At 37.9% G+C, this 10,752-nt stretch overlaps 1 long non-coding RNA gene across 1 annotated transcript; it reads right to left on the bottom strand.

The window, feature by feature from the left end:
- Positions 1 to 6,962: 6,962 nt before the first annotated feature.
- Positions 6,963 to 7,852, bottom strand: LOC128133005 (uncharacterized). The gene is made up of 2 exons (XR_008231199.1): positions 7,631 to 7,852; positions 6,963 to 7,536 (listed from the first exon to the last, which is right to left on the bottom strand). It is a non-coding gene; the product is annotated as an uncharacterized LOC128133005 (long non-coding RNA).
- Positions 7,853 to 10,752: the final 2,900 nt, after the last annotated feature.

Here is a 10,752-nt window from a genome sequence, read left to right as displayed (position 1 = left end):
TTTCAAAATATCGGTATCAAATATCGGCCTAGAATATCGGAACCGCAAATATCGGCGATAATTACCGATATTTTACCGCTATTTTGATTCCTAAATATCGGTTATATCACCGATTTTCCACAAAAATCTGTTTTCGGGCCAAATTTGTGGATAATCCCATAAACTTTGATTATTTTTGGAATTAATACTCATAGCTCATAGGCCCAATCGACTAAAGTCTAATCTTAACCCCAAATTCCCAATCGACAATCGAATACCTAACTTTTCATCGGATTGTCTTTGTTCGTATTCAACCCCAGACGATAGCGACTTGCGACTTGCGACTTCAACACTGATTTGCGATTCTTGTTCCATTATTCTTCTTCGATTCTTGTTCCATTATTCTTTTTCGATTCTTCAACTGTTAAGCGGCACAGGAGCTACGGTTCTTCGTCTTCAACAGGTACCTTCGCTTCTTTGGTTCTTTCATTATTAAGCTTCAAATTGGCCCAAACTTGTTCGTCTTCAGCAACTATTGTTCCATTAACTGATGTTATTTTTGGCCCTGATACTATTAGCTTCGAATGAATCTTATGTTGCCCAAATTTTTATATTTCTTTTCTTTTCTGTTTGTATCCTCATCTTCAATATGTTGTATATTTTTCAATTTTTTCTTAACTTGGTTGTTAGTTATTATTGTTAAGCCATGGATTCATGGTTTTAAATATTAACTGATCATGTATATTAGATATTGGCATATTGTACTTAAGTGTTAACTGTTAAGTTGCTAGCTGCTACAGCTTACGAGTTTCTTTGATGTTGTATCTGTGTTAAATATACAACTTCTATTTTACATAACTTGGTTGTTAGTTGTTAGTTTTTATTGTTACAGTATCATGCTGATGTTATTATAAAATTCTAAGTTTGTAACAGGTACTTTATTTTTAAACGATCATGTTGTTTAGTTACCTTTGTTACTGATTGTGCTTTTTGCAACAACTTTGATGATGGATGATCCATCCTCACATGCATCTGTAAAGCCTACAAACATAAACAATAATACAATATCGTCTGATGCCGGAACTGGGACAAAATGTTTGAATGGAGATATGGCATGGGAATGGGGATAGTGGAGAGATCCCACAAAAAAACAATGCATTTGTTGTACATGTAGCACCTGGTTTCTGGTACGTAAAATTTATCTTTGAATTTTTCATTTTTAGCCTTGGGCTCGGCGAGTTGTAGGTCCGACTCGCCGAGTAGAGACGGGATCCGGAGCGTGTTTAAGTTGGCGACTCGGCGAGTCACCACTGTCTGATGAAACCCTAATTCCAAGGGTTTGCCCCCTATTTAAGCTAGCTTGTGCGGCCCAAGCTCGCCCACTTTCACCCTCAGAGCGCCCTACATCAAACCCTAACTCGTTTCTTGTGAGATTGAAGTGATTAGAGTGATTCCTTGAAGTTTTTGGGAGAAGAAGGAGAGTGGAGCAAGAAGAGGAGAAGGAGACCATATATCTTGGTGCTATTTCAGAGTTCTCTGAGGTATATCTCTACTCCATTCTGTTTGTATGCTTAAAACCCCATTAGAGCACCTTTGAGCTCTTCTTGAACCTTTTTCCAAGCTTGTGCATGAAGTAGAATTCGTAATAGGTTGATTATCCACTAGATCAAGTTATGGTTGAGCTCCAGAAGCTCAGATCTATAACCTTTATGGGAGTAAATTGCTTGGATGTCCTAGATCTACCTTCTTAGCCCTTATTTCGCCCTTAATCCCCATTCTATGCATTTCTACACGTAAAGTTGGAAACTTTACGTGAAAATCCTGCCCTAAGAACCTAGATCTATGAATGGCATGAGCTGGATCCAAGCAGAATCGCGTGTATAGTATTTGCATGTGGCTGAATCGGCTAGTCGTTCATCCGAATCGGCGAGTCGAGTCGCGAGTCCCCGAGTTTTCCCCCTTTTCGTATTTGCGGGTTGGAGTAGTGAGTCATTGGGTGTGACTCAGTGGGTCGAAAGCCAGACTCACTCATGAAGTAACTCGGCGAGTCAATGCCATGACTCGGCGAGTTTAAGGCAATCTTCTTGCCTCAAGAACAGACTCGGCGAGTTGTTCATACAGCTCGGCGAGTCTCAGCATAAAGTGTTCTTCGGATGAAGATGAACTCGGCGAGTTGTTCATACAACTCGGCGAGTAGGATGAAGGACTATTGGCCTTTGGTTTAGAAGGAAAACTCGTCGAGTCTACGTCTAACTTGACGAGTAGAGACGGATTTATGGTCAGACTAAGGGAAAGGGACTCGGCGAGTTGGCAAGCCAACTCGGCGAGTCTGGTCAGCTGGCGGTTGACTGTGACTTGACTCTTGATTTGTAAGGGTAAATGGTCAATTTACCCTGAAGTCGGTTAGCAATATTTGACTAAGGGTTTTGTGGGAATTATAGCCGGAGGATTTCCGGAGCGGCAGTAGCAGCAGACAGTCAGTTCCCACACAGATCGGCAGGGACTTTGAGGTGAGTTTCCTTCCAGTAGTAACGGGTCTAAGGCGCCAAGGCCGGCCCGTATAGACGAGATGTTAGTATTAGAGTGTGGGCCGAGCCCGTATCTCTTGGTTGAGTTGATTATGATATATGCCAGTATGATAGAGATGTCTATACTCATTGTCTGTGTGATACTTGTATATTATGGGTTAGCGGCTGAGTGTGGGTGAGGCTCGTATCTCTCCGAGAGTGGAGTGTGGGCGAGGCCCATATCTCCCAGATAGTGGAGTGTGGGGCGAGGCCCGTATCTCCCGACTAGCGGAGTGTGGGCAAGGCCCGTATCTTCCTGAGTGTGGGCGAGGCCCGTATCTCCTAGCTGAACGTTGTATGCTTGCATGGTACGAGGTATTATGGGGGAACTCAGTAAGCTTCGTGCTTACAGTTTTCAGTTTTGGTTTCAGGTACCTCTTTGTCGAAGGGGAAGGAGTTGGCACGGTAGCGGTACATCACACATACACCTGCTTGTATTCCGCATTATGACATCTACCTGGGAGATTGTACTCTGATATTTTTATGATTATTACAATGTTTTTTGACATGCAACGTCTTTTGTGAAATGAAATGGTTATTGAATGATTTATTTCTAAATGTTTTGCTAAGTACATGTTTTAAAAACGAAATTTTTGGCTCGTATTTTTGGGATGTTACAGTACATTATGTGGTAAGATGGTAAGTGGAGGAATCACACGATTGAAGCAACATCTTACTCATACCTCGGGGCAAGTCACCGGTTATCCAAATGTGACTGTGGATATCCAAAAGAAAGTCATGGAATCAATTAAAGAAAAAGACAATATACAAAAGGAAAAGAAAAGAAATATAGGAATTCTTAGATCTTACACAGTTGATCTTTCTGATGAAGATGAGGATGGGGAATTTGTTGTACATGAAGTTAGTTCAAAAAGAAATGTTTCAAAAAAAATTATGGGTGCTAGCAATGTGCAAGGTCCTCTCGATATAATTTATCAGACTAATCATGGAAAAAAAAAAAAGCAAAGTATACTTGATAAAAGTAATCCAATAAAAGAGAAGTTAAACATGAATGCTTGAGATAAAATTGCAACTTGGGCTTATTTGGTTGGTTTACCCTTCAATGTTGTATGTGACGAAGGTTTCCAAGATATGATCAATTCCGTTGGTGATATGGAAGAGGTATCTAAATGTGATTAAAAATTTATTGGTTATTTTATTATTACTTAAATACTTAATTTTATGACTTTATATTAGGTATGCCAGCTCCATCTTATCATAATATCTGTGTCACATTGATGAAAAAAACATTTAGAAGCACTACTAGAAAAACAGCCTTTTACGACGCGCAATCAATGACACGCGCTGATAGAGAACACGCATTTGAGCGTGCCCTAAAAATTGATGTCAGTTTTCCAAAATATGAAGCATAGAGGGCACGCATTTTTGCGCGCCCTTAAATTAGTGTCTAATAAAAAAAAACACGGAGGGCATCTTAAATAAAATGTGTGTCGTCTAACCATGTCGCTTTATAAATTTTAATGAAACACGCGTTTCATCCGAGGGGGAAATGAAATCCAAAAATTAAAAAGCCCGCTTTGTTTCCACCCGCTGAAAACCCTAGCTCTTCCCCGCCGAAAACCCCATTTCTTTCTTTCTTCTCTCTTGATTCTCAAACCTCTATTCGCCTTCCGATATCTGCTGCTTCTTCGCCCCTTCTGAGTGTCTCCCACCGCCGTCGACTTCCAATGAAAGACGACCGTTCTTCCCCATCACCATCTATCTTCCAAATTACTACACTAACCTCACCGTCTTTGTTCTTTACTGTTCAGAGCCAAAACCCTTTCACCACCACCGCCCTATACGAAGCCTCCAGAAACGCAACCCCGACTCCGTTATCGTCTACTTCTTCCTAACGCCCATTCATTGGTTAAGTCCTAAATACATTCCACCGCTTACTGCTTCGTCTTCTACCTCAATCAAATTGAGAGCCGTCGGTGTCGTAGAAAGAGAATCCTTCACCGCCAGTGTCATCAAAATCAGAGCCGCCGGTGTTGTAGAAAGAGAATTCACCACCGCCAGGTCGCCACCTCTAAAGGTTTCTGGTTCGTCTCCATCGCCAATTCGGAATCGTGTTCTTAGGTCACTCGAAAAGTACTCATGGTCGGTGAAATCAAAATGTGAAATCATGTTCTTAGGTCACTGGAAAAGCACTCATGGTCGATAAAATCATCAATTACGTTATGTCGCTACAAGGTCAACTTGAGGTAAGTCAATAATTTCTAATTCTTGTAAATAAATCCACCGATTACTGTGGTTTTGATTTATGATACCCTGCTTCTTTCACCAGCAGTTTCAGTTTCAGGCACCATCCCAGCTAATTCTTGGGACTCATTTTTTGTCTGCTGACCCTTCTCCACTTTTTCTTGATCAGAGGCAGAGGCCTTCTCAGGAGTTGGACGCCTCAAATGAGAAACCAACATAATTCATAGGGCTCTCAAGACTGCAAATTTGCTCATCAACACTCGATGTAAAAACTAGAAAGGCATTAATTACACTTTGACTTATTAGCTTCTTAACTGTTTCTCTATTTTTTTAATTTTAATTTAACATTTTAATTTTAGGTTGTAAAGGTGGCGAATTTTGTGGTTGCCCGGTTTTGAGTCAAGGGGGAGTTATGACAGCAGAGACTGGAACTTACAGATGGATGGCTCCTGAGGTTTCTCTTTCTTCCTCTTTACATATAATATTTGAAGATATTTCCTTTCTCACTGATAAACCCTAACTAATTTAGGAATCATCCTCTAAACTCTAAATTTACCATGATGAATGGAGCTACTTATGTATTGTCGTGGTTTGCAGGTTATAAATCATCAACAATATGATGAAAAGGCGACATTGAAGTGGAAGCGAGATCAGAAAGATCTGGGAGTGAAAGGGACAGGGAAAAGGTCTGTGATAAAGAGGTTAAAGATAAATAAATAGAAAAAGAAAAAGAAAAATAAAGGGAATCTGAAGGAATTGGAATCTTGAATTCCATTTTGTAGTTTCTTCTAGTGGAAACATAGATTATGAATATTGAACATATGTTTTGGTTCGTGGATTCTGTGGGAATCTGAAGGAATTGGAATCTTGAATTCCATTTTGTTTTTTTTGGTTGCTAAACTAAGGGAACTGTATTCCAGGATCTCCTTCAGAAATCAATGTTTGACGGATTTTGTCATTTCTTGGGGTGGGTGGTAGGGTTTGAGTTCTATTTTTATTTCTTCATTAAATGACTAAAATTTTCTCATAAACCCTTTAAGACACAAACACATTCTTCCTTAACATAATTTACATTCCCATTTATTTGATAAATTTACAAATCAAACAAAAAATAGCAAAGGATTGTGATTGATTTCCTTCCCATTTTCTGCCAACCAAACAATTAACAGATTGCAATTCTTTCAGATTCCAATTGCTTTGACATATTCCATTCCTTCCAAATAGATTATGTGAATCAAATGGGTCTTTGTTTTCTTTGCAATATCAACACCATAGATCCCAAACAGTATTATTTCTTCATTCTTATAACTAGAATAGGTGTTGTGGCTAAACCTTGTGCTGAGTTTGTTGCTGGAGTACTTGCAATATGGTTAAATGGAGGTGTAGCTGTTCCACTTGCACTCAGTTACCCTGAAGCTGAGTTGTTACATGTCATGACTGACTCGGTTTGCTCTCAAAACAACCTTAAACTTTTCTAGTTTCCTATGTTTTTTATTTGGAAGAAATTGCTTTGTATTTGGATGATATTGCTAAAATTTCTTTAATAGGAAGAAATGAAATTCAATAAAATGACTCTTTTCTCCTTATTCAATTAACATACCCTTTTTTTAATGTAGTTTATGTGGCCTTTGTAAGATACAATTTTATTCTCCTAATAATACAACATTGTTAATTTGACTTTTGAAGGATGTGTCCATGATTTTGAGTACTGATGATCACAGGGAGCTTATGCAAAAAGTTGCAGCTAAAACTGCAGCTCAATTTTCTCTCACTACAAGAAAAAAGGCCTTTTACGACGCTCATTGCGCGTCGTAAATGGCTCAGACGACGCGCAAATGCGTGTCAAGGAAGGCCATGTCATAAAGATAGACGACGCGCATTTGCGCGTCGTCTAGAGACGACGCGCATTTACGACGCGCATTTACGACACGCATTTACGACGCGCGGTTACGACACGCAATGCGTATCAAGGAAGGCCCTGTCATAAAGGAAGATGACACGCATTCGCGTGTCGTAACCTTACGACGCGCGTGTTAATGACACGCAATGCGTATCAAGAAAGCCCCTGTCAAGAAAGGCCATGTCATAAATGAAGATGACACACATTTTTGCGTATCGTAATTTTAAATGTTTTAAAAAAAATATTATTTATAGATTTACTAATTTTTCATATTAAATAATACATTAGAAATCTCATAATAATAAATAAAATACCATAAATAACAAATATAATTCATTTCACTAATATGTCAAATACAAATAATTATTCCAATAGTGAGTAAATGTTATAAAAAAATGAACTCATTTATATACAATTGCATTAATTATCTAGCTTACTATGTGCCAACAAACTTCTATCTTTTTCCTTCTCTGCATAAACTTCATTAGCAGCATCCTAAAGAACCTCTATCTTTTTCATCAGCAACATCCTCAAAAACTTCTATCTTTTTCCTTCTCTGCATAAACTTCTATCTCACACTCAATGTAGTTTTAAACATCAGGTTTAAAAAATCAACTTTAAGGTTGCCTTGTTAAAGAGAATGACTAGAATAGATTTCCCTTTTTCACAAGGCATGTGCTTGCTTGCACATATATATGGAATCATTCTAACAAAAAAAAATTGTTCATGTCAACTACTCCAAGGACTATTACGTAATTTAACATGAAGAATTTTGTCCAGATGAAAGGATTGACTTTAAACTTTATAAAAATCATTTAAATGAACTTACCTGACCATGAAGCGTGTTGATCCAGGATCTCCTTGCCTTCCTGCTCTGCCACGAAGCTTTGTAAAGCAAGAAATAAATTAAAAAAGTGAGTCTGAAAGTATATGCTAAATTTATGTAAAACCTTAAAACACAATATTGATGCAAAGTTACCTGATTATCAATTCTTCGGGACTCATGCAAAGATGTCCCAATGACATGGAGACCACCAAGTCGTTTGACTTCCAATCCTTCATGAAAGCAATGAATCTCACAGTCCTTTAGAACCGATAAATAGGCAATTGCAATGCAAGGACCCAGGGCCGGTCCAAAGAAATATGTTGCCCGGGGCAATAAGACATAATGATGCCCTAATTATATATTTTCAGAAACTAATATCATAATTCATAAAATTTACCCTAGTTCACTGTTTTTCAATCATAACTCAGAAAAAAAAAACACTAATAATTTTAGAAAGTAAGAAAATTAATATAAAAAATCATAATATTTACCTCAGTACTTTGATAGGTAACAGTGAGAATGCAATGACATGCAATGACATGTAGACTACTGATCCACCTTTAAACAATGCTTTAGGTACCTAGCTATCATCCAGAAAACAACAAAACAGACAAAAATTTACACTAATCCCATCACAAACAAAACCAGCTGCTATTATCACAAATAACAAATATAATATACTCCAGACAGTATTAAAATGTAGCAGCATCCAAACATATTATAAGATGAAAAAGTTAATAAGACGAAGAAGTAAGAAGTTCTGAAATAAAGAGAGAATATTATCTGTAGTGTAATATTCCAAATGGACTTGAAAAGTTCTTGTATCTTGACCATCTACCATTATCAAACCTGTCATTTTTATACCAAATTAAATTCAAAACCAAATTTTAGCTTGACCATCCATCATTATTCCGTCCCCTGAGAATTGGGGACAAAAATAGCCTCAGGGGTATTTTGGGAAAGTTCCAATTTAATTAAGTTTTTGTAATAAAATATGATTGTAGTTCGTGAATTGCCATAATATCACCTCCATTGTTGGCGTAATTCAGGAAAAAGCCCACAGGGGCATTTTAGGAAAATGCTTTTATTATTTTTGTTTCCCGGTTTTAGACTATGAGTCAAACTCTTTTTCTTTTAGTATAAATATGCTACGTTATAGGTATTTAGAAAGAAGTTTTTCAGCAATAAAAGTTTTCTTTTCCACCAAGCAAAATAAAAAATCCCATCTTTTTCTTCCCCTGTTATCACCTGTTGCCAGCCATGTAGTTTGTTTTTCCTTTTTTTCTTCCTGTTCTATTTTGTTTTCTGTTCTTAGGCAACAAGGTTGCAGCAAGGTATCAGGTAGATACCTTACATCCATAACGTTCAGGTTCTTTGAGAATATCTTCTTTCAGTCGAGCTTCCATTCTCTCCACTCTTTCACAGTAAATTCCCTATATTAAACCACTTGACACTTGAGTATATTTAAATAATAAACATTAAAAATGAGAGAGGATTATTATTATATACCGTATACTCGAGCATGTTTTTGTAGGGTCTTTCAACCTCACGAAGCAGAAAGGGCTTTCCATTAATGTAAATAACAGGTTCTTCTCTCATGTTGTGCCAAAAGACGGGTCTACCCAGGCCACCTTTAAAGCTACCTATTCTTTGCATAACAGATTTAATTCTTTCCACAGTTGGATTTGTAACACCATAGACTGGGAACCCGCCCTAAAGCAGATTTAGTTCTGCATCGAGGCACACTTGTCAATCACTTTGTCCACCTGTCGTTTGCCTTCAACACCACCCTAAAACCATGTCAATCAAAAAGAAGTTACTCAAGAATGTTGTTGTAATGGGAATTTTATAAGGAAAAAGGTTCATTTGCATACTGTAAAAACATGCAATCATAAAACATAAACTTCACAGAGACAAAAAAAAAAAAAAAGTACCAGAAGCTCCTATTCGATTTAAATAGATCAATGTGGAATGACCATCCCTGAGGTAGTACGCCCATGCCCCATTTGGCAGTTAAAGATTATTTCTGTCTTAAGATCAGCTCTTGAAATTCTATCAACCTATAAAGATCATAAAACACAAATCATATATAAAGTATACTCTAAGTTAAATATTTTCATTTTGTTAAATGAAAATAACACTCACCAACGTATCAAAATCATGTTCCTTGGGTGATTTTTCATCTGTTGCTGGAATGCGTTCGTAGTCAACAAGGAATTTTCTTGTTTGGATTTCTAAATAGACCTACAATAGTGAAAGGAATTATGAAACAGATATTCAAAATGAACATTTAATTTCATAGTATGGTGAACCTGTAGTGATGTTTTGACAGAGTCGGTGTGACTGGCTCCCATTGATCCACCATTTGACCATCTGGTAGTTCATCAGTTACTAGGATCTTATTTCCATATCTGTAATCGAGATAGGTATTGAGATGATAAGAAAATGGATATCAAACACATAAACATGTTAAAAAGAATACCTTGTAGCTTCTAGCAATATGTCTTCCTTTAACCGGTGTTCCATTTGCTCCACCCTAGCCCTATTGATACCCTATTCATAACATCAAAGTTTAGGTATAGAATGGGATAAATCAGCATGTTTATGAAGAAAAAAATATAGAAAAATACTATAAATCTGAAGTGGAATTTGGGATTTGAGCAGAAAAAATAAGCACACACCGTGTACTCAAGATTGAAGAAGGGCAGAAAATCGTTGAAGACTGGGACGACTGGTCAGCGTGGATCAGAAACCACGGTGGAATCGGTGTTCCGGCGAACAAAAGCTGGGAATCATGGTGGGAGGAAGAACAGGACCACCTCCGATCCACCGGTACAGTCGGTCGTCTGACGGAAATCCTCCTTTCTCTCCGATTCTTCATTTACCAATACAGTATCGTTTACCACCTCAAAGTCGTCCAAAACGATAAATCAATCTTAGTGTACGCTCTCTCATGGCTCGTAATTGTTTTTGTTATCGCATTATTGAAAATCGTGTCCATGGGTAGAAAGAAATTCAGCGCGGATTTCCAATTAATGAGAGCCCAATCTAGTGGAGTGTGAATGAGTTTTTAGGGTTCAATGGTAGTGACGATGGCTTAGGGTTTGCAGATGGTGGTGTGGGGGTCGTCGGTTGCTTTACAGAGAGATATGAAGTCGAGACAAAAAGACGAGATTGACCCACCTGGTAATAAACGGACTCGGGAAGCTGAACAAAATGACCTGAGATTGACCCATCTAGTAACAACGCTATTGATGCCATTCCTTCCATTTTCG

The sequence above is a fragment of the Lactuca sativa genome, chromosome 3 (genome assembly GCF_002870075.4).
Source record: "Lactuca sativa cultivar Salinas chromosome 3, Lsat_Salinas_v11, whole genome shotgun sequence".
Taxonomy (NCBI): domain Eukaryota; kingdom Viridiplantae; phylum Streptophyta; class Magnoliopsida; order Asterales; family Asteraceae; genus Lactuca; species Lactuca sativa.
Note: the sequence above shows the minus strand (reverse complement) of the source record. Positions and strands in the feature narration are given on the sequence as shown.